General features: G+C 37.8%; 1 protein-coding gene across 1 annotated transcript in view; it reads right to left on the bottom strand.

The window, feature by feature from the left end:
• ROBO2 (roundabout guidance receptor 2) overlaps positions 1-26,058 on the bottom strand; it is a 1,075,181-nt gene that overhangs the window by 569,558 nt on the left and 479,565 nt on the right. The gene's annotated exons all lie outside the window — the stretch shown is intronic.

Raw genomic sequence — 26,058 nt, 5'->3', positions numbered from 1 at the left:
AGCTGCCTTAAAGATATGAGATTGATTTGACTAACTAGTCCTAGGAGATACAGATTCTGCACAGACTCTGCAATGTTTGAGAGGGATGCAGCTAGCCATAGAGATGACATATTTAGAAAAGTAAAGGGTCACAGAAACAAGCTGTTTGGAGCAATAGTAATCTTGATGCACTATGGTTCTCTCAGCTGTTGCCATAGGATTAATTTGGAGGATTCAAGAGATTACCCACCTACCGGAGAGGAATTGATAGTCCAAGAATAGCATTAATACATACATAAACACTTGCAGTGTAACTGAGCTTTCTGCCATAGGAAGCATGTTGCTATAAGGATGATAGATTTGAACTGCTGCTTTGGTACCTTACACACCGAACAGGCAGCTTCCCGATTCTCAACAAAAAGTCATTTTGGTTTGCCAAAGAGTGTTGTGTCTGTATCAGCTATTTAGATTTATGGCATGCATCTGCTATACTCAAGGTAGTACAGTTGACACCCTACATAAACATGATTTTGCATAGCCAAATGGCTGTAGGTATCCATCAGGAAAAGACCTCCAAATTCCTCCACACACACATCACATTTGCTGGATTCCGATCCTGCCTTCAGCATTTATTGCAGTAATCCCTGAGCTAGTGGCACAATTTACACAACCAAAAATTGTGAGACTGTTTCCCTTCTACAAGCTGGATCCTAAGAGCTGCTACTAATAAATGCAGTAACACAGTAAGGACAGCAGGGATAGAAATCTAAGATACAGGTGAGAAAGGCTGTCTTCATTTGTTCGAAGAATTGGCCAGAGGTTCCTGAAGCTGCAGCATGCAGGAGCTAGTAACACTGTTGGGTTCTTTTATTATTACTATTTAATACTGATTAGCAGGACCACGACCCCACAGTTTCATTGAAAACCTAAGGCTGCCTATTTGCTAATGAATAGTTCCTTTCAGAGGCATATCCTTCCCATACATTTTTAAGGGTTCTATAGAAGAAATGTATTTCTATCCCATAATGCCTCTTGAGGGGACCAGTAGAGAGTACTTAGGACTCTATGTAGCTGTACCGGGGCTATTTGGACTCAATAACACCATCCCGGCTTTGCATTTGGTTCCTTGAATTCACATGTAGCTCTTGCCTAAACCTCACTCCCTGAGGGTGAACTGAGTTGGGCATGGCCTGCAAGTGATACTTCTGGACATCCATTTTCAAAAGTTGTGGTAGCAAAGGTTGCTATTATTACCTATCCCTGGTAGCAGGTAAAGTGAAAAATCAGCCTTGGAAACACTGGCCATTTTCAGAAGGCTCCCAACTAGGGTCAATCGAAATTGGATGAATAAATGTCCACACTAGCCTCTAAAACCACACTTTTCCCATGGTGGTAAAGAGCAATATTTAGTGTTGCAAAAGGTAAAGGCTGTGACAATAAATGTCTGAATAAATGCTATTTTCACCCATAACTGTATTAAGGAAATACCACTTTGAAACTTGCAAAACAAAAGCGTCAGCTGTAGACACAGATATGTGTTTAGCATTTACACACTACTGTGATGTTCCAAATTATCAAACTAGAATTGCTTAGGAAGCACAAATAATCACCTAAGAACAACAGTTTCCCACAAGAGCCTTGCTCTGCATATGCCTCCCCCCAGTTCTGCCTTGGTTGTGTGATGGGTTGCATCACCTAAGCGTGATGAGGCTGGTAAGGGAGAGCCACTGCTGTTAACACTGCTGCTGCAGCTAATTGCTATGTGCAAGGAATGTGCAGCAATTAGCTGCTCCTACTTTGGCTGTGCTTTGATGTGGTGCCCGTTTTAATCTTCTTACCCATCCCCAGTCTTTTATATCAGATGTCGGAGTTGTATACCTTTGAGCTGGGTAGGATACCATTGAGCTGAAAACGCTCAGTATCTTTTTTGGGCTCTTTTTTTTCCCTCCTCCATGATGTCTCCAAGAACCAGCCTGGGCAACACCCTTTCGTTTGCACAAAGAGACAGGCCCAATAAATATGTTGATTAGTTTGGAATATTAATTTTATACTGTTACATTGCTAAAGTCTTTTCGCATCAGTAAAAACGAAATCCGCACAAAAAGGGGGATTATTAGAAATGGGTATTTACTACAATTCATTACCTGCTGTTTCTAAATGTATGCAATTTTGAATGAAAAAGCCATCTCGTAGCACTTCAAAATTTTATCTATACTTTCATATATTATCATATGACCAGAGTTGCTAAGCATTAGTTTTTGCCTTTCAATGACTGGAGTTGCTTCACAAGAGTGATGCTAATGTTAACGGGCAAGGCGTTAGATGTGTGAAAATTCATAGTATGGTGCTATCATCGACTTAATGTAGATTTTCAAAAGGGGAGACAAAAATATTATTAACAACATTTAACAAACATGTACGATCTCATTTTTAAAGGCGAAAGAACTGAATCTAAAAGTATGCAGGGGACAAACTTGTTAGTCATAGCTAATACAGCAGTTATATTTAAAAAATGTATTTCTGTTTGTACAATGGCAACATTTTTCTGAGCTCAGGGCATAAAAATAGATAACATTTGGAGGAAAAGGAAAGCTTTTCCTGGAAACAGAAAAGGTACTTTTAGGCACAGGAGGTTGAGTCTGAGATATGATGAAACAAAATAATTATTTCCTATTTTAGAGAGAAAATGCAGACACACTCATCCTTTCTCAGATTTATTTTTTGTGACTCAAATATATAAATAGGATATCACGTGCATAAATTCTGTCTAGATTCCGTGAATTGAATTTGCAAGTAATAATTCAAACTTTCATTTACATTTTTATATTATGCTTCTAGTTTTATGCTAAGACATGAGAACCATCTATCCCATCCTCAAATGCAGTCGTTTTCATCTCAGGCTAGTAATCAATTTCATTAGTTGACTAATGTTACTAGTTGTAGTAACAGTTCCTATGAAAACCAAACTAAAAACAGCACAGTGTCCTGGAGATCCAGATAACACAGATGAAATAAAAGATGTGGTTTTCTGAATAGGAACAACACAGACCAAAGGATATGTGCCCTACGTATGTAAAGTACATACTTCTGATATGTACTTTTAAATATTATATCAAAGATAGATAGGGATTCTAAAGTTGAATCATAAAAATGCCATCTTAGAACATCTCAGATCGTGGTGGCTATAACTGTGTATAGGAATAGCATAATTGTCTTAATAACAGATGCAATTATTGGACAAAAGTCAGTCAGAGAGCCTGTTAAACCTTCTGACAGAGGAAAAGCTGAAGAAATTTTTCAGGGACTTTTGGAGCACTGAAGTAATTGCACTAATAGGTAAGAATTTAAGAAACATTCTTTGGACTTCATCACCTTACACACTTGAAAGATGCCACTTAGGTTTAAACTATGCTAGCATTTTCAATCTGATCATTATAAACCACCACTTCCTTTTTCTCCTTTGTGGTCTTGAAACAAGACTCATTCTAGAGAAGAAATGCGCCACCTTATTAAATGGCCGAAGTTTGATAAGCACAAAACTCTAAAAATTATTCCACAAAAAACCCCAAATAATATAACAAATTATTGCGATTTAAATGGTGTTTCCTTCTTTCTAGGATGAAAAGGAAACAACTTACATTTTTTATATCATAATGAAAACTGCAAAGTGTATTTTAGGCTCAAAACAGAATTGACTGTTCTGATAGCACTATCTGCTTTGCTCCTGTCGGACAGCAATTTGGAGCAAGCTTTATGCACTTCCTTAATCAACGAGCACCATTTTAAATGAAATCCTTCTTAAGAGAACAGATCAAGCTGGTGTTACCATGTCTTAATCATACACTTCAGGGGGTTTTCTGGTTTAAGTACTATTTTCCTTCAAAGAAACAGCAATCAAAAAATCTTTTGTTAGTGCTTCCCCCCCAAAAAAAGTATTTTTGTGAGTGAAAACTGTCTTTAAAATAGTGCTTCTTACCATGTATGTATTTTTCATTTTAGAGAGCCAGAGACGAAAAACAGCTACCTGTGTATGATAATCTCTCTAAAAACTAAAATCAGGCTAATTCCCAAGGTTCCTAATGTAGCAAATCTTTAACGTACAAGAACAGAACGTTTATGAAAGTCAGATTAAATGAACACTAGATTACCAATATGTGCATTGTATAACCACCAAGAAGCCATTCATTCTGAGGTGACAGGACTCCCTTTCTACTACTAACCATAACCCCATTTCACAACCATTTTAAACAGAAAATCACTTGCAATTATCTGTTAAAAGAATGGATAGATATGAAAATCAGAATTTAAGTCTGCAAACATGCAGAATATATTTTGCGATGTGCATTATCCAAGGCTACACTATCATGGTATGCACTTTACATATCACTACCATGGTATCCACCATTGCATGATGTACACTTTAATGCTTATGTATTCCGATTGCCTCAATCATCCATATCACTATAAAAGAATGCAAAAATATTTTTAAGGCCTGATACATAGATCTTAGAAGTCTTTAAAGCTTTTTAAAATAGCATATTTTCTCCACAGCACGTGTGGGCTGGCCTCCCAGGCTAAAGGCAAGTAACACAGAAAGAATATATAAAAGATTTATGTATTCTGGGGAACATGACTACCTCATCCTACGTCCCCATGCATGAAACAGAAATTAATCTCAAAAGAAGAACAAACCTGTTCGTCCATTTTATGCAGAAGTAATCCAGCTGCTACCTACAGGTTCCGCTTAGTGTCAGCACATGGTTAAATACATTTATACCCTTTTCTAAACTTCTAGATTCACAGTCATTGCAAGCCTATATAAAGGCGTTGATACAAATCAACTGAAACACATAAAACTTTACTTCAGTCTCTACATCTACACCATTAGAGGCTTGCTTTAATTGTATTTTAAATGAACAGTAACTATACCTTAAACCATTCTGCTGTTTTCATTACCTTGTTGTTTCATTAGCGCTGATGCTTCTGGGTTCTTAGTGGTAGATCAAATTTGACAAGTTACATTTTTCTTCTGAATTCTTGAAAGCAATCCTCATAATATTAAAGAATTTGCCAAAATCATAAAATCAATAGAATCACCAGAACTCATTTTCACATGGTTTTACAGCTTGAGCAAGACATCATTGGGCAAAGCAATCTAATTCAGGAAAAAAAAACTGAAACCAAAACAAAAAACAAACAAACAAACAAGAAAACCTCACAAAAACCCCACCCAACCTTAAAATGTTTTTTTCTTCACAGATTGTGTGCCTATTTGACTCTGCTAAGAAATGATTTACTATATTTACCCAGCTAAGATCATAGAATCATAGAATCATAGAATAGTTAGGGTTGGAAAGTACCTCAAGATCATCTAGTTCCAACCCCCCTGCCATGGACAGGGACACCTCACACTAAACCATCCCACACAAGGCTTCATCCAACCTGGCCTTGAACACCGCCAGGGATGGAGCACTCACAACCTCCCTGGGCAAACCATTCCAGTGCCTCACCACCCTAACAGGAAAGAATTTCCTCCTTAGATCCAATCTAAACTTCCCTTGTTTAAGTTTTAACCCATTACTCCTTGTCCTGTCACTATAGTCCCTGACAAAGAGTCCCTCCCCAGCATCCCTATAGGCCCCCTTCAGGTACTGGAAGGCTGCTATGAGGTCTCCACGCAGTCTTCTCTTCTCCAGGCTGAAAAGCCCCAACTTGCTCAGCCTGTCTTCATATGGGAGGTGCTCCAGTCCCCTGATCATCCTCGTGGCCTCCTCTGGACTTGTTCCAGCAGTTCCATGTCCTTTTTATGTTGAGGACACCAGAACTGCACACAATACTCCAGGTGAGGTCTCACAAGAGCAGAGTAGAGGAGCACATGATGAGGCATAGCCTTTGTTGCTGCTTCAACTGACACAGGTTTCTTCCAAGTTTCAGAAGATGACTTCTATTTCAGTAAGAATGCATTTCCTTGTGTTGCATAAAGTGTATTATTCTGGCAAAGAGGCCTTAGGCAGCACTAAAACCTTCTAAAGTCCCCCATGTACTCCCTAGAAAATGGCATTATGTGCTGCTTTATACACTGCAACCTGCACTTTAAGTTTCAATCCCGTTTGCATCCCATCCTCTACTTTCCGTTCATGGGTATGTCCTCAATAAATACAGGTGTACAAATGCAGAGAATCTGCCTAACTACTCACAATTATGCTAAATTAAAGTTAGATAAGAGGGAATTAAAGTATTTAGCTCTGGAATTAGCTAGGTGTATTACTGACAATGATAAAACCAACTGCAACGAGTATACTTCTCAGAAAAACTCTCTCAGCTGAGCTTGTGCTTGCACTCTGCATGCTGCTGTTGGAGCTGTTGTGAAACCACCCACAGGTGGAAAGTGGTCACTCCAGTAAGATTAGTTAATGCAGCAACTCCGCTGTAGCATATATAGTAGTACAGGTATCATAATTGGAGTTATTTTTATTTTTTAGGAAATCACGAATGAAAGCCAAAAGATACTGATCTTAAAATAGCCCCCCCTTTCAGGGTAACAATTCCCCAAAGGTGAACATGAAAATATTTTTGGTTAATATTTATACACATAAGCACAAACACATACTGCACCTGAGAAAGCAAATGCATTATGCAGTAATTTTGAGGATAATTGCAGTAATATCAAGGATGCAATAGGGATACTGAGTTAAAAACCTTTCAGACCTCTCTACAAAGAAAAACCACACAAAATAATCTGAGACGAGGGGGAAAGATGCTTGCAATGAACAATGATAAAGATAATTAACTATAAAACAAGAAAGATATTTGCTGGCTTTTTACACCTCATTATACAAGACAGACAACAAGAGAATGAAAAGTAAATGCAATTATAAATGCTATTTTTCCTTACACTTACAAATATCCAAATAGGAAAAAAAGAAACCCATCAACACATATGAAGCTCACACTTTGAGCACAGAAGACAGAACGTAGCAGTAGTTTGTACACTGTCCAAAATGAATAAATAAATAAGAATTTAAGAAGCGTACTTTTTTATTCTCTCAAGTTGCCCATTTTCCTTGCTACCTTACACAGAACACTTCATACAGCCTCAGTTTCTTGTTCACCAAATGGCAATGGTAATTACCACCCCTCAAGAAGAGACAGAATGCATAATTATGAGCTCAGCTGCTGCCATGAGCTGGGAAGAGATAACTGAAACTATGAAGGCTTTGAAAGGACCAAAAACTGGCTGCAAACAGGTTCAAGGTTTCTTGCAGCTTTAGCTGCCAGCAGACTGAACCAGCAGCAGAAAGTGATGAACAGAGTGAAATGGACTGAGATGTGGTGAAGCCAATATGCTCTTTACTTTGTCAAACAATTATTCAATGATAAGAACTATGTAGAAATATTTAAGAAACTTTGTTTGCAAACTCACTGGCTACGGTGGATTCAAGCCTCATATAGGTTTTCTAGACCCTTAATATATGTACTCCATTAAAAGGAACTTGAATCCCATAAAACACAGTGAAAGAAAAAGAAAATATCATCAATTGTAATTTACTTTGGCAAACCAACTCATGATTGCTGTTGTTCTCATTATCTGGGAAAGGCCTGAAAGTGAGTGCTGTTCCAGAAGTTGTATTTGAAGTCTGTCAAAAATCAAACAACATGCACTGTAGGTCTGAAACATTCCTCTCATAACGGATGCCTTTGACCTCTGCGTGAGGTAGTATCTCTTGAGGAAGGAAAGTTCTGCAACTAAGTCAAACTAAGCTTAAGAGAAACACTGGGTAGTGCAGGGATGGGAAACACATGAAATTGTTAGAATTGATGCACAAACACCTTTAAAGAGGATATTCAAGACCTTTCGCTAAGTGTATTTGCTTCCTAGGCTTAAAAGAGGCACCTGTCAGAGCTGCCACTGCTCCTGCATGCAGTTGCAACGAGGCTGGAACCTCAACACAAGCAAAATAATAATTCTAAGGGAGAAAGGGAAGGAAAAGGTTCCCTTGCGATTATGTGAACAAAGCCTGAAAATATAAGCTGTATAGCTAGACAAAAGAGGAGGAACAGGATTGACAATAATATTCAGCAACAGAAAACCTGGCTTTTTGACATTCTTGGATAAAAGAAATTCAGCTGTTTTATAACAAGATATTTTTGTTTTCAAAGTAAAATTTATGTGACACACATCAGATAAATACAAAGAAAATGGTGTGAAGACATGATAGACAAGTGAACATAACCACAGACTGGTAAGAAGCCTGAGGAGGGACAAAAACCTTCCCCGTGTTCCTTCCATAAATAATTTTTGCCACAGAAAATTAAAAAATAAAGTGTAAGTAAATGGTGTATTTTTAACAGCAAGCTTAACATTCCACCGGGCAGAAATTCTTTTATACAAAAATGCCTCTTTTATTGGCCCATTGGGCCATATTTGACAATATTTTACGTCAAAATGCTATTTCATAAAACAGCAGACTGCAAAATATCCTTTAAATATTAGAAGACTGATAAAAACTTGAACAAAATTGGTATAATTTCAAGACCAGCTACTGGTCTTTTTACATATTTTTGAGCATAAATGTTTACACAAACAAATGGGGGGAGAACACAAATCCTTTTTTTTTCCTTATGTAACAACAAAAAAGTACGTATATCAAAGCTTACTGTTACATACTGTATATTTCTTCAAAGAAAGGCCAAGAAGATCTAGTCAGTAACTGAAGCTGAGCTTTATGGTAAGAAAGCTCTTGATATGAATAAGTAAAAACATCTCAGTGTATAGCATTTTAGCCTCAAGTGAGTGAAACACCCAGTCATTATAGGCTTATAATTATCTTCAGTGTGTTTCAGGTAAAATATCCATACAGTAATACAAATATGGGCTACCACATAATTTATAATAACGCACATGCTACATTGATGCTTGCAAAATTTTCATTGTAACTCCCTCATGAGCATCACATCTCTTAGCACTTGCTTGACTGCAATGAATCAGATGCACATGTACAGAGAAGCTCCGAGAATTATGATGCAGGGGAGGAGGAGCTACAATAGCTTCTTCTGCGCTGGCTGGATGTCTGCCTGCCCTCTGTGTCCTTCCTGCTGGTTTTGGAGCTGTTTCCCCAAACCTCATCTTCAGATTTGACAGACATTTCAGGGTTCAAGAGATCAGATGAAGGATGACTACTTAAGGAAGTATGGGTAAAAGGTGGATGGCTTAAGAAGCAAATTGAGACAAAATGATATTGTCTTACAACAATTCAATTGAGAAATACTCCTCAAATTCCTACACGTGCATCTATTATTCGTTGTTAGGGAGGAGTCCAAGTGAAAGCATCATCAACTGAACAGCATAAATGCTATTCTGATTTGACAAAGAATAACCAGACTCATGACAATTTTGGATGAGGATATCTTTTTGTTTCCCAATGTAGCATATTCAAGGCACTGGGATGGAGAACAGTAAAAAAAGTAGGAAGAATGAAAAGGAAAATATTCATTTTTCAGTGTTGCTTTCATTCTTTCCTTTAATATGCCTTAAGTAAGTGGCTTAAGATACATTTACACAGTTGAGTGATAAAACTCTCAAGCTGATTCGTATCTTGTCTGAAAACATGCAGTTTCACACACAAATTTACTTCCAGCTTGAATATGTAAAATGACTCCCCACTTGATTCCAGCAATAATGCTTTTCTCCTCTGTAACTAGTGCCTAGTAAAAGTCAATGTCTACTTTCATGTTCTGCTTGAGCCTTGAGTCCTTGTTGACTCTCATGACTGCTACTTTTTGTATGCTAGATTTTGAACTTATATAACAGAATGACTGACATTTGCAGGCAAAGTGAGGAAGGCAGTAGTTTAGGCTTGTCAACAGATTGAATAGGTGGACAGCTATAATGCCATTTGCTTATAAGAGAGAGAGGACTGCTGTTTGATATCACTTTTGCTCAGTTTTACCAATAGCACAAATCAATATTGGTTTTTTGGCCAAAGGAAAAAAAACAAACAAAAACAACACAAAGGTGAAAAGTTTTTTCCATAATATCAAATACAACATCAGTAGAACAACCTTAAAGGGTGGATCAGCTCTTGGAGGTGAGTGAAAGAGTGAAATGACTGCAACAGTTGCACATATTAATGGAAGAGCTGGGGTATCATGCTGAATCACCCAAGTGTACAGGGCCACTATTGCCTCAATGTATTAATAACTGAATTAGATTCAGACCTCAGTTTCTTGATTTAGATGCAGACCCATATATTACAGCTAAGGCCTTCTGTTTAGGAGTTTTACTTAAAACTTTACTACGAAATTCTTCACAAAAGGTGCTATTGCAATAAATCATGTTATCCAAATAAAATACTCCAAAGTACCCTAATTTAAAAAAAAAAAATCTGGAGGTTACATGTTCTACAGCACGATGCTGTCATTCCCTTAGCTGGTAGCACAATAGTTTTCAAATCTGTGAGGGGGAATGAAAGATAAAAGAGCTGTTTCCAAACAAAGCTGAAGGCCTTGGGTATTCATTGCCCTTCTGTTTAGGACTGGATAAGAAATATTTGCGGAAATAAACTGCATTCTTAGCAAATGGATCTTTGGATCAAAGAATCTTACTCAAAATAGGCCATAACCTTTTATTTTAAAATTAAGTACCTCCAAACCCAAAACAAATCAAAAAATAAAAAACAAAAACAAACTCCACAAAATAGGAAGACTATCTCCCACAGAAACCATATGTTTGTGTGTTTCATTCATACCTTTCTATGGCTTGCAACTTGCTGAATTTAGGTGGTATTTCCAGAAGCCATTAGCAAAGAGGAATGAATCATCCGATATGAAAAGTAGGCCAGAGAATCTGCCCAACACAGCCCAGAATGAAGAATGCAAAAAGCTTTGCATAGAGTAGACAGAGGGACAGATTTAAGCTGGACTTCAATTAAACAAAGCCTATGTTTAAAACGATTCCAGGAGATGGCCAATATAAACACCCCCTGCCTGAACCCAACATACCTAGGATGGAACTTGTAAGTCCAAACGTACAGCATCTGGCTCATGGAGTAAAAGGGGCTCAAGCATTAACCACCCTTTTCAAACTTCATACTGGTTTGCCTAAACCTCTGGGAATGTGATTATTTTGTATAAGTCATTCCTGGGGCCAGACATGAAACCACTATTGAAATAATAACATAAAATTATATTTATATTTATTTGCATAACTTGAGAAAGAATTTGCCTGCTCTGGTAGAAAGATGATCTGCAAATTAAGAAAAGAAATTAAGTGAACAGCCAACAGGTATTTGTCAAAGACAACCCCTTTTCCTTTTAAGACACAATGATATGATATATGGCAAAGAAGTAGTAAACGCCATATGCGTCAAGTTTAGTAAAGCAGCATCTTACGTGCCCATCTTGTAAACAAGCTACATAAGTTCGTCTAGATGAAAGCACTATGAAATAGTCGCCACAACATAACAAGCCTACATAAGATGGGGATAACACCAGCTTTCTGGCAGCAATGTACTCAAGCATGTAATTCTCAGGGCTTCACTTTAAATTAGAAAGAAACAATACTAAGCTTGGCTTCACTGGAGTCCGCCCCAATCTTGCAATGTTTGATACTCACAGAAGACCAGAATGATAGAGGAAAGTTTGCTTTAAATTCACATTGGCCTGCAAGGGGTTAAAGAACTCTTTGAAAACAAGCTTAAAATTCAAGAGGATGCTTTTAAGATTTATACCAGGCTCTATAAGAAGCAACACAGTTAAACTGAAGTGTTGTAAATTTAAGGTAAGAAATAAGCATTTAAGGTAGGAAAATGTTTCTAGTTGAAAGAACTGTTAAGCACTGGAATAAATTTCCCAATGAAGTTTTTAAGACTGATTTGACAGTCATGACTGTTTTGGGACAGGGGAAGGACTAACAGCCTCCTTTCCCGAGGGCCAATTGTCTATGTAAATACAAAACCCTAAATATTATTTCAAAATAACTTTTGCATTATAGCAATAGATATTATCTAAGAACAAGAAATAGAAACATTTCCGACATCATTATAAAATTGAGTTTGATTCAGAGAAGAGTGAAGAAGTGCGCCACTATATTTTATTCCGTTGTTTCTAATCAGAAAACTGAATGCTTTTGAAGATAATCTGCAAGGGTGCGTGGTTACTAACATGAACATATGTCATCTTCTCATAATAGTGATTTTTACTGAAGTTTCTTCCTCTATAATGCCAAAACCCATTTGATTTCCAGATTGCATAAACAATAATAAACTTGGACTAAAGTCTCCTGCACATCCTGCATTTGATTGTCAAACAATTTACTTCTCTGACAAGATGTTTGTGGAGTTCAGTGCAGAGGGAAATTATGCTCTACTTGCAGACATTACATGGTATCTACTACCACCTGGAAAAGAGAACTTTGAATATATGTCTAAAAAGATTTCTGGGCTGAAAGCTCAGTACCTGATTCACATAAAATAATCTATGCATTCTTTTGTTTTTTTAATGTATCAATCATTAAATTATCAGCACCCATTACCATTGTTTGCATTATATTACTCCTGTTAGGAGTTGATATGAATCAACGTAGACTAAAAACAATTCATGGAATTATTTAAAAAAAAATTAAAAAAAAAAAAAAAATCCCTTTCCCTAAAACTTTACAGACAGAGGAACCAGGGAACATTCACCTCCATTATAGAGAAGAAACTGATAAAGAAATTCTGTGTTTCTCCCCAGACTGCAAAGAGACCATGGAACTCCATGGTGTAAACATTTATAAGACAGTGCTTGGATACCAAGTGTCCTGTCCATAGTACTGATAGCAGAAATGCAGAGTTAAAATTATATTACATGCTCTAGATCTTATACCAGCTTCTAACAGAAACAGAAAAAGACCAAACATGTCTAAAACCTGCTTGCTGTAAAGATCTTGGATGTATCTCTGAACTGTCTGTTACTGACCTTCATCAACTGCAGGATGCTAGAGGGAGCAGAGCTGACCTACAGTAGTGCTCCCAGCGCTGGCACATGGCTGGCTGCAATGGGCCAGCACTGTCTTTGCCCCTGGTTGGAGTTCCTGAGTGGAAGCACAAATTCAAATGCAGGCAATGAGTGTATGTGGTGAATAAACCCACAACAGAAAAAGAAAAGTTACTTAAAAATCCTTGGTAGTGGAAGTCTAAATCAAACAAACCAATATTTAATAATGCAAGTTTAAATCACTAAGCTGTTCAAATTTTTAGCTTATTTTTTCTTTGCTTTCTTAACCTCTCTCTGCTTCAATTAAAACTATGTTATCTGTAAAAGAAAGGTAAACACACCCACTTACAATTTCCTAAAACCTGACTATGCCTCTGATAGCACGTCCCATAAAACATACCATGAAAACCCATAGTAAACCCAAGAAAATTCTTTGTTAGCAGTTTCTTATTCCTCCCTCAGTGACAGGAACCAGCTTCTGACAGAAAGATTTACTCTCGAACTCTGTTGCTATCTCCATTAATTTATTTGATATTTCCAAAGAACTATGCCATTTGGGGACACATCGATGTGCTTGTGGTCATTTCAACGCCCTTTTCATATAGCTTTACAGGAAAATAAGAAAATCTAAGGAGAGTTGAACACATTTCAAATAGTAAAATAATGACTCTTGTTCCTTTTTCATGGGTACTGTAACTCAAGAGAATTGTGACAGGAGAAATCAATAATTCATCAACAGCTGAAAGTGGCACATAGTGAAAAGGGCATGTGTACATAAAAGCGGAAATTTGTGTGCTTGTAAAGAAAGTCTGAAAGGTAAATGAGTGCACTGCAGAGAAAATTACTTTAGAAACAGCAACAGGAACAGTTGCTCTCTGATATATGCTGAGTTGCAAGGACCTTGTATTCTGATTAACTTATTACTCTTTACCCACCCACAAATAAAACATTCCGCATGCAGAGTAGTAAGGATATTCAGGTCCTTTCAGAAAGATCTATATGTTACAATTAAGGCTGATCTTAAGAGTATGAAAAATCTACAAAACCAAGTTTGCAAAGCTTTATGTTGTTAGAAACTAAGGCTTCACAGTGAACAGAAGAGGAATTATTTTTGTATTCAGGGAGACATGACTCTAGACAAATTCACACTCCTAAAAATTCAACAAGATATTTCACAATCATCCATATGGTCTTTGTGCTAATGTCACTTCACAAGCTGGCTTATAGATCTCTTACAATTATTAAAATGTGTTACTAAGCTCCTGAAATTGTGAAGACAAAAAGATCAGCTACTGAACTTGGTGCACTATGAAGGCACAGCATTTTAATTCCTTTACTCTAACTTTCTGATTCTTGACTTTGTCATGTAATTTGAGCAAGGAAAAGATGCTACCTTACAGTTTGAAAACTTGTGCCACATGGGAAGAGCTTTATGCTGCTTCCTTCAATAAGCAAAACAGCCTTTTAAGTGCTCACTGAACTGGGAATTGACAGGAATAAGAGGGGCTGAATAAAAAACAACAGAAAAAGTGTTAGGAAAGTAACAGAGCACTTTCAGCTAGGGAATGGAATAGAGGTTATGGCATGGACATTCCAGTGATTTAAAACATCACCAGGTAAACCAGAATCTGGCCACAGTCCTAATGGGGTCTGTGAATTTATACACTTTGAAGCAACAGCTCCGCTCCTCCCATCACAGGAATCCCATCTCACAGGTAAGAGGTAAAGTGTGCACACAGACATGGCCCTAGGAATTAATACAGCAACCTGCAAGGTTCAAGGTGATGTGATACGTGTGTACCACTTAACTGCAGTGCCTGCTACCCCGCAGTAGCTGCTGCAAGTTGCAACACTGATCTACAGACTTTCTGTGCTGTTAAGTCCTTACAAGGCTCACAAGGTTCTGTTCAATTTGCTGCATATTTCCTAGTGCTAATTAGTGCCCTGAGCCATTTTAGATGGTAACAGAGCACAGAAAACCAGATGAAGGGCATCACTTCAGTTATGCTACTTCTGAATAGAATTTAGAAATGCTGCTTTTATATGGAATAAGATTTTGATTTAAGTACTTTTCATAAAATCATAGAATCATAGAATAGTTAGGGTTGGAAAGGACATCAAGATCATATAGTTCCAACCCCCCTGCCATAGGCAGGGACACCTCACACTAAACCATCCCACACAAGGCTTCATCCAACCTGGCCTTGAACACTGCCAGGGATGGAGCACTCACAAGCCCCCTGGGCAACCCATTCCAGTGTCTCACCACCCTAACAGGAAAGAATTTCCTCCTTATATCCAATCTAAACTTCCCCTGTTTAAGTTTTAACCCATTACCCCTTGTCCTGTCACTACAATCCCTGATGAAGAGTCCCTCCCTGGCATCCCCATAGGCCCCCTTCAGGTACTGGAAGGCTGCTATGAGGTCCCCACGCAGCCTTCTCTTCTCCAGGCTGAACAGCCCCAGCTTCCTCAGCCTGTCTTCATACGGGAGGTGCTCCAGTCCCCTGATCATCCTCGTGGCCCTCCTCTGGACTTGTTCCAGCAGTTCCATGTCCTTTTTATGTTGAGGACACCAGAACTGCACACAATACTCCAGGTGAGGTCTCACAAGAGCAGAGTAGAGGGGCAGGATCACCTCCTTCGACCTGCTGATCACGCTCCTTTTGATGCAGCCCAGGATACGGTTGGCTTTCTGGGCTGCGAGCGCACACTGAAGCCAGCTCATGTTCATTTTCTCATCGACTATCACCCCCAAGTCCTTCTCTGCAGGGCCGCTCTGAATCTCTTCTTTGCCCAGTCTGTAGCTGTGCCTGGGATTGCTCCGACCCAGGTGTAGGACCTTGCACTTGTCATGGTTGAAGTTTAGAGCGGGCAAACAGAGCGGGACGAGGCAGTTTGCGCGGCAGTTCGCGCGGGCAGGCGAGCGGAATGGTGAACACCCATCGTATGGCCAGGGCCCGGTCTGGGAGCTGTGCTCTGTCTGCCCCGGCGGTGGCCAGCGTAGGCACCCAGACAGAGCAGATGAGAGGGGAGGCTGCAGTGCAGAGCTCGGAGTGTAGAGGGTGCCTGCACTGGGTTTGTGAGGGAAAGGAGCACGATGGGCAGGGCTGCACTCGGTGCTCCCCGATGGAGGCCCTTCTGCAGCAGGTGGCTGAGCTGCGGGATGCTATTAGCTGACTTTTGCTGGTAACTTATTCCAAGACTCAGATTGCCATGCATTGCAGCAAAAGTACCATTCAGTCATACACTCTGGATTTTTTCTACGTGGGGCTATTTTAAGCACCAGCCTCTTAAACCATGCCTACTCTAATTAATATAAAATGCAAGTATTCTGTATGTCCTTTAAATTTTTTTTTGTACTATACAGTGGATCCTCACAATTGTGATGTCTAGCAATTTGGGCAAATCATAACAAGCACAAGTCCACACAATGGGATTCTATCTCCAAAGAGCATGTATGGAAATGGACAGCAAGAGGGAGGACAGAACTGGCAGAAAGAGGCAACAGAACAGTGTCAACATCAGACATAAGCATCCCGAAGAATACTTCCACCATCCACCCAGCCAGCTTTGTCTTTTCGTGGGAGCAGAAGCTCAGTAGCAGCAGCTACACAACATATGATCTCATTAGAGTAATTCCTTGTTTTCTGAGATATGCGTTCATTCTTCCCATTAGTATCACTAGTTATTGTTCTAATGACGTTTTACAGTAAAATATTGTACTATATTGACAGACCAACTGCACCATGCTCACATCCTGAGTGACAAAGGTGGAGGAGAGATGTAGTTAAATACATGGTCATGTTCCTATCCACCATATTATGGTTTTCAAAAACCTTATTTGCATTTGTCCTAAACAGAACTCAGCAACATACAAAACTGAGGCAATGCAAGTAAAACTAAGAATCTGAGAGGGAGGCAGTGAGGTTTCAAAGGATTTTAGACACAAGTGTTGCACAGATGTTTAGTAAATGAAACCACAAAGCCTAATGAAACAAACATTTTCAGGCAGTTTATAGTCATGGGAAGAAAGTGGAAGGAGATGAGAATTCTAGCTTTGATCATGAAGCTCATATCAAGGAAACAGCTATTTTCAATTTCATTGGATATTTGGAAAGTGCTGTTTAATAGTTATACCACCATCCTTCACTGCTCCACCCTTCAGGCTTCACAAGCCTTCAGGGATCAGGCTTCAGAAGACATTGAGTCTCAAGAATAAGTGCACAGCTGACTCAAACAAAAAATAAAAAAAACCCACCCTGCTTCACTTTATCCTCTTTCATCTTAGTTAAAATGAATATACAAAATTATCAGCTGCAGCACTGAGAGCATCATCCAACCACTCTTCTTTACAAGTTTTGCTTTCATCATCACAGAGTATTTATGATTAATTTCTTTCCTAATAATAATTTTCATCATCTTTCTTCTTTTCTGACAACACAGAACATTTTTTGGAAATAAGTGACAGACATTACAGGAAAAAGTTTTGAAAGCCCATGTACGTAACTTCGGTCAGAATGATCAGAAGATTCGTTCACTGCATTTCACGTTAAGGATGGAGGATTTGTGGTGGAGTTTTTGTTTGTAACTTACTGATCAACATGTGCTACAGGTCATTAGAAAGGCAGATTCACACCCTATCTGTCCTCTACCTTTATCTTTTTTAGAAGCCTAGGCATTCCATTTGATTGGCGGCCCCATATCCTTCATATATGCATATATCCAGGTATCATATGCAGCCATCATATCTATAAGAAAGACAGAAAACAAACCAGGGAGAAAACAAGATGGATATTATGAATGAATACATGATAAAAGAACACTGTCTCTCTGGATTCAGCATACAAGCTAGAGGTGAAAACCTCAAACAAGAAAATCCAGCACCCTTTCAGACCTTTAACTGCAGCATAACTCTTTCTGATATTTCAATCACAGGTAAAAATTCCTGAAGATTATATTTTATTTTAAATCTGTCTATACCTGTATACACATTGTTCCAGACCCCCTCCTTTATGTTACTAATACCTAAGGCAGAGCTTCCCAGAGGCCAAAAGGAAAGACCATTTTACTGAGATACTGCAAGCCTTGGCTGCAGCAGTAACTTACCGGGACAGTACAGGACAGAAATGCAGAATGATATCTCTCTCTGCTCTTTCAGTGGTCACTCTCTCCGCAGAGCAGCAGATCAACCTCCCAGCTCAGCCCCCAAGAGCCACATTCAAACTGTGGTGGATGCTAGGACAGTTTTCCATGGCTTCCTTGTCCTCCTATACACCATGGGAAACCAGCAATGGTGGTAACATAGCAAGCTTGTTACAGTCTCCATAATTTATCAGAATTAAATTCTGCAGAAGAAGGATTTCAGATACTTTTATATATATATATATATTTTTTTTTTAAATGCCTCTCAAGCGTAAGTTAAGGCTAAAGACAAAATTCCAGATTTACAAATGGAATTGAACTTGATTTTTCAGAGTGGCTTTTAAACTTCATGCTCTAAACATAACTATGGAAAACACATTGTTTTGGATCAAAGTTAAAAACATACCGCATATGGGACTTCTGAGAAGTAAATCTGCAAATAATATTTTTCTGATACAGTAAAACTAATACTCGCTTACAAAATCCTGCAGGCTTTGGCTTATTCACCCCCCATCTCCAACCCAAATGACCTTCTTTTAAATAACTTCCATGGCAATTGGTGCATATTAATGCCAGTTACTGACAAGAACTGTGAAATACAATTCACTATTCAAAATCACTGAAAATCTTATTTAGAATCCCCCAGTTTTCAGTCTACAGGGAATAAGATGACATGGAAGCTTAAGAAGGTAGAAGGCTGTCTCATGGCCTAATGCCACATAAGTAGGGCTGTTATCCTACCCAATTATTCGCAAGATTGGAGATCTTAAAAAAAAGGAGCATGTGTGAGTTCTTAGGTGATGAATGTCAAGGTATCATCAGTAATGACATTAAACAAAATGTTCCTTTGCCAGCAAAAGCACCAGAAGTCAAACATTCCAGCATCATGCTAAGAAACCAAAACTCACGACCAGGACAGTCTTTAAATGGTTACCAAGAGGAGTGACATCATCCATTTCAGATGTTTTCCTTTCAAACATCCTACACAGAGAAACAAACTCATACAAACACACAGAGAAGTGTTTCACTTTCATCAAATCAACATTTGTCAGTTTGTAAGCATTTGCTCATAAGATTGCTAACCAGCCTTAAGTGATCAAAGCTAGTATGGTATAAGGAAAGCGAAAAGGTAAGTGGAATATTACATTCTTTTGCATTACATGCGTGACCTTTAAATGTGTATTTACATAGCACTTATTAAAAAATAGTTTTCATTTGACTTAATCTGAGTTGACCTGAAAGACATTCTAAGTTACTACACCTAAGCAAACTGAAATAAAAATGTTGACGTTCTTAAGCAAAACATCTAACCCATCTCTAAAGTACAGAGCACTGCGCTTCCATTTCCACAAAATTCTTTAAAGTGATGGTTTGACTTTGTAAATGCACTTTATTGAAATCAAAGGGCTGCTCACATACTTCATGCAAGAAGGCATATAAATAGATGCTGAGCTGGAGCCCGACAGCAGAATTGAAGACATTTGAGCTCTACAATAACAAAAATCTCCTGTCCTTTCCTCGCAGAGATCCTAAGCACGTCTGCAGTGTATTGGTCACCATACTAAAAGTGGAAAAAATATTAATTTTATTGACAAAATTACTTATGGATTATAGATAGCTAAGCAGTCTATAAATCATTTGTTCATTCAGAAGTAGTTGTGTAATAGCACCTTTTGCTATTTCCCAATAAATAACAGGCATTTTCTAACTGCCTTCTAAAAAGATTACGTGAATTCTTTATTCTGCTGATGCTATCAAGTGCAAAACCAGACTTTCCTTTTTTTTGAAATGCGATGACATTAGTTTTTATTTCCTTATTTGTGATACTCAGCTAATCACAAATATGAACAAATTATATTCAAATTATGGGAATTTTCTTCTAAAGAATACAGATTATAAAGTTCTACAGCAAAAATCACAGAAGCTAATAAAGAAGCACACAAGTAGTAGGGATTGATTTAAATATTTGTTTTATAAGCGTTTGAGATTGTTTTTCAGTTTAGAGCAAAGCCAAATTTAGTGCTGGCTTAGGAAATCTTCTATGCATATGAGTCATAACTATGCAGCTGATCAGTAAGAGAATCCCAAATGGAAAGGTGATCAAGAGTTCACACATCAGGCTCTTGCACACTATGCAGAAGTAATTTCGGAAGAATAGTATCTCTGAGGTTGTTTGCATCCCTTCTCCAACACTTTTCTTCTTAATGCCACATGTGCAGACTTGAGGTATCACCTCTGGGAATCTAAATTGCTGCTTCCAACCCTGGAAGATACTGAAAAAAGTCAGTGATTGCTTAAGCCTAAAGGGGTGGTTTAGTTTTCCTCGTCTAATCAACTTTTCTGGCTTTTTAGTACACATAAGTTGCTTTTTTACTCTGATAGTTTGCAAGAATATTAACAAGAGGACAGGAATGTATGGCAGAAGCTTTTGTAAGGCTAAAAGAAATAAATTATCTTAACTTACATAGTTTGAGGAACACACGGTTGAAATGCAGCCCATATGCATGGTGATTATTTATAGGCATACAAATTATATTCAAAAAAGAGCCAGATGGCTTTAGCAACACATCTGCTGTCTTCAAGGCAGAACTTCTGAAGCAAACTTGGGACATTAACTCCTACTAGAGAGCAGTCAGTAAGCCAGTAAGACATTTGCTTTGTAGTCTGAAAGAGTTGTATCTTCCTACACAGAAGTTGAATTTAATCTGAAGTCAGCATCAAAGACAGGCTGCAATATTTTACATTTTAGCAGGGTTATCACGCTGTTACTAACTAAATGAAAGGCTATGAAGGCAGGTCATCATTCAGATAAGAGCCAAATGAAGCCAAACCTCACACATGCTGAGTACTGGTTACATAAATCTGTATGCCAGCTAGCAGTTCTGCATATTTTGCACTATTTTGCACTAATTTTAAGCAAAGTCACAATCCCTGAAAATAAATAAAAATCATAAAGATTCACACTACGCATTATTTATTCTTTTCATTATGAGAAGGTTGTCATTTAGCAGATAATACTGGGTCGGCTGAAAGATGTCTCAGACACAGATATCAGAACTCTGTGACATGTTTGACAAAATACTGATTTATGTTACTGAGGCAGGGTAGGGAGGATGTCAGACATCTACTAACTACATGTGAAATATGCATTTGAAAATAAGAAGATCAATTGGGAAAGAGATTGGGAGAACTGCCTGCTCTGCTATGGCTACTAATCTCCAACTGGACAGACAAAAGTTGTCACAAATGCTTGGTTTTGCTGTTCAGCCACTGCACCTACTGCTTTCTGTATTGCCATGTGTTACTCTGAGTAGTACTATTATTTGTTTTTATTTCTATTCAGCTTTTCAGAAACTTCTGTGTGAACACAACCCCTATTCTTCCCTCCTTATCCTCCTTGTTATAAAAAGCATCTCTAAAACAAACAAACAGAAGATCCTAATAAAAAAAAAAAAAACACCGAATTGGCCTTTTCTGCTAGAATGGATTCACTCAGAGTGCACCTTTGCCCACTTTAAAGACAGCACTTTTGGATCCCCTCTATTTTTCTGACAGAGGAGATAAAACTGGAGACTTGTTCTAATCCACTATGCATAAATCCCAACGATGGCAGTTTCAAGCCTATGTCTTGCTAGAAGGAGGAAGGCCAACCTCTTTGTGTTCTGGCACTAGCTGTATTCCTACCTAGGAGTTAGAGGGCACATGAAGGCAGTGGAAGTTGCTCATTGCCTGTCAGTATGTGCAAGGTGAGATTCAACTGCACATACACATCAGCAGGGTGGCCAAAGGCCATGAAGGTCTTTGATCTGGAATACACAGCAGGACGATGCTGCTCCTTTGTGCAGAACATACCAAGCCTCTGAAAAGCACGGCAGTTCTTCAGGTAAACTCCTGTAATGCCATTTCTCCCACGTTTTTACTACTTTAAGAATAAGGTCAAAAGATTGTCTCCCAAACATCAATAAACATGACATATTTGAAACAGAGTGAGTCCCATTTTTATAAACTTAATTCTTCCGCAGTAAATAAATGAAATTCTAATTTTTTTATTAAAGCGTAAAAGTTAACGCATATACAAATACTTTCCCAGATTTAAAAGTTGTCCTAGAAATCTGAAAATTCTAGATATCAATGCATTCACTTCTATTATGTAAAGCACTACTGTTGATATTTATGAATACCCTGTTCCTCCAATTTTCAAGAGCTTCTAGAATGATTTTAGGGAAGCATTTTGTATTATATCAAAATAAAACATTACCATCTCTTTCTTTATGTATGCCCCTTAATTTTGTTAGGCTGTCTAATCTCATCAAGGCTCCCAATTATCCCAAATAAGCTAATAAGAACTTGCTATGAGAGGGAGTGAATCTGACCCCTTTGAAATGCTAATTGAATTCCTTATCTGCAAAACTAATATTTATGTTATACAATTCAATGATGGAGGAAGAAAAAAAATCCATAAGCCTGATGAAAAGATAAAATGCATTTGTTTAAATCACTAAAATTAAACAGTGCTTATTCTAGGTTCTTACTTCAGTTCACATGAGATAAGAAAAAAAATACAAAGCAAATGCTAAGGATCACAGGTCCCTACAAAAATTGAACAGCAATGCCCTTTTAGTCTAGAAAAATCAGCCCAAAACTTAGTTGTTCAACTTTTATATGTGTATTATTCTCAACAGTGATATTACTAGAATGACTCAGACTATTCCAAGTGAGTTACCCTGGCAGAACTTTGTCCTTTAAGCAGTGTATTCTATTAGCCTTTACCACTAAAGTGTTCTATCACACACACACAAACTGATTCTTCTTGCTTCTGTTGGAAAGGGCATTTTTGTATCATAGATAATAGCACTTCGAAAGTAAATAGAAGTTTCAGAATTGCTGAGGTTTCCATATACCATATGTCAAGCCTCTTTCTCTACAGACTAGAGTAAAGCAACTACTCCGCTGTTATTGGCTGCCTGCTACAGCTTCAGCTGCACAATGGTAATTGGGGAAGGGATTAGCTTTGGTTAAACATTTGACTGCATTTCCTTTGGGAGACTATGGAAACACGCCAGAGAGAGTGATTCTTCACAGTAACACTTGCGCTAATCTCTAGACCTTCCTCCATCAACTCTATGTGCCAAGTCTCTTCAGTCCTCTGGGAGAGGAGTTTCCACAGGGCTGATGCTTCTTTTTTAACATGTAAGACCGGGTCTTAATGGTGTTGGCTTCTTCCACCATCCGTAAAAGCGAAGATGACAATACTGGGATTAGTTTGTTTTAAATCAATGAAAGCACATGCCAGAATTGCAGCTTTAGAAAGCTGGAGTTAAAAGTGAATACTCTATGAATCTTAATATAACCGGTATTATAAATCACACATACTCAGTCATTCCTTTGCTTCCGCAGACATTTATGTTGAAGAAGAAAAACTTGCATTGGATTAGGTTCATTCTCAATGAACACTGCCCCTTTGAAACTACCAGCTGTAGGCAAACTCTTTCTAGTTAGACTAAAGCACTGTTCTGTGCAATTTAGGTGACAATATGCAAGCCAATTTCTGGTTAACATACCTCTGGTAAACTCCCAATGAAGTAGTTAAAAGTAAAAGCAATATGCTTATTAAGGCGACAACTACAGAAAGGTTATTTGCTCAGAAAATTACTGCTATATTTGGATGACATAATACATATTTGGGGAAGAAATGAAGATGACTTGGATACTTACTAGGTTTCCTGTTCAAGAAATACCTAATAAGTCATGTGAGGGATTATTTTCCTGTGAAAATACTATATTAAATAGAAGTCAGTGGAAAATCTTGCTGTTAAAGCCATCTGTTTCACTCCCTCATGCTCACAGAAACTGTACATGCATGTGCATGCATGAAAAGAAGAGAATGGATTAGGTACAGATAAGTATTCTGAACTAGAGGATTGATTAAGTTGAAATTAATTTTAGATGCAGTGAGATGGTGTCAGCCAGGACCAGATCTTTGCAAGTCTCACAGTGAACAGCACCATGTGTGGAAGAATATAAACGCATTTTCCTCTTGACCTTAGGCTCAGGTTAGTAAGCTCCTGAACAATGAATTTAAATCCCTTGAAAGATTTTAAACTGATGTAAATTCTAAATATGCAGGCAAATCTTGTTGTGAAGTGACAGATTATCACTGCCAAACAATTAAGTATATAAACCAGCAAAATATGTACTTCAAGGTTTCTGTATTAATTGTAAAAGTGAATTATAAAAGTAATTGCAGAAGGCTGCATTTAAGACTATTTAAAAACTAATAAGGTCTTAAGGGAGAATGATACATAGAGTCAACTGTTTCTATTCAAAGTATTCAAGCACAGATTGGTTAAATATACATCTGTGGTTATGATTATGAAAAGATTAAATGATGGGACTTTTAACACATAAATGTAATTTATTTTTACACAAATATAGATATTTCCTAGCAAAATTATGTAATAATTAAATTAATAGGGTGAAATATTAGAAATGAGGGTGAGAAAATCTGATATTTCTCTTGTTGCTCCTGTCCAATTGTTATGATAACTGAAAAGTTTTAGCACATGAATGTCTTGAATTAAGAAGTAACACTGATGTTTTACTACTTAAATTATCTTGAAAACTTGTGTTTTCAAGATAGTATCAGCATAGAAAAATGAATGGATGCACATAAATTGTCACATTAAAGTAAAAACCTATTACAAAATCGGCATTTCAAACAGAGAGTCTAACCAATAGTCCTTGCTGAAAAGGCCCACGAACAAAGGGACCCTCCTCTTTTCCTAGGAGTGTTCACTCAGAGCTTCTGAGCTACAGAAGTGACTCCAGCTCAGAGGATGGTTATCAGCTCAATGTGCACAGCTGACTTGGGTCTCCAGGTGAAATTTAGGTGTTACAAATATGCTCATTCCCAAAGTATTCAAAGAATTACCTTAAACCACTGCTAGGCAAAGCCACAGATATGTAACCCCACTTGACTTCAGGTCAAGTCAAGCAGGGTCAAGTGCAATATTTTGGATATTGGTGTAATATGAATAAGATGGGTTACAGATGTGAGAGAGTTGGTGAAAAAGCAGAGAAGGAGGTTGAAGCAGAAGCTCTTTGGTTCCCCCCAGAGACAACACTGAACACCCAAGAGACTTCCTACCACCTGCTGAACATCTATCAGTCTGCTCCTACCCTGTGCAAATTGGAAAAATTATCTTTGCATACATGGCCAAATTTAATATTCATCTATAAGCTTTGGAGTGTTTAATTTCCAGAATAGGCTTAATATTTCACACTCTTATTATTACATATGTTTTTATTATATATTAACATGAAATCTGTTGTGCATTTAAAGATTACAAAGCGTAGCATCCTTTGCCCAGAAAGATTTCATTAATAAAAACCCCACCAGGTTAAAACAGGTATCACACAACTGTTACTGTCCTGAAGTGCAACTTTACCTTTGTTTAACCTCTACAATACTATACAAGCTTCACAATCATATTAAATCCAATCAGATCATTCCAGACAAGGTAATGTTACATGCAAATAACTCAAGCTGGAGATCAAGAATATTAATATTGAGCATGGTTTGCTATTCCTTAAGACAAAGTAAAGACCAGTACTAACTGTTCAGTACTAATAAGCTGCAGTTGAACTCATTTACAATACAGATACATTTACAATACCAGCTATCATGCATGTTTACAGTCCCTTCATAAATATATAAAGCTGATATATTGTTGTGACAGTTTTATACATTTTTTCAGTTATCTTTAAAATGAATTAATTTAATAGTAATGCAAAAAGCTATTGATTTTTAACAAGTTTTAGAGACGGTCCAAAGTGAGAGGAAGAAAAAGTAATGGTGAGGTTCTTGGGGAAGAATAAGGGAATTTAGCAAACCAGGTAAAAAGCTGGCCTCCAATAAAGTCAAAAGGCAGAAGTTAGATGACACTTAAAATTAATTCT

The sequence above is a fragment of the Lathamus discolor genome, chromosome 4, assembly GCF_037157495.1.
Source record: "Lathamus discolor isolate bLatDis1 chromosome 4, bLatDis1.hap1, whole genome shotgun sequence".
NCBI classification, from domain to species: Eukaryota; Metazoa; Chordata; class Aves; order Psittaciformes; family Psittacidae; genus Lathamus; species Lathamus discolor.
The sequence above is the reverse complement of the archived record's forward strand: the minus strand, read 5'-3'. Positions and strand labels throughout refer to the sequence as shown.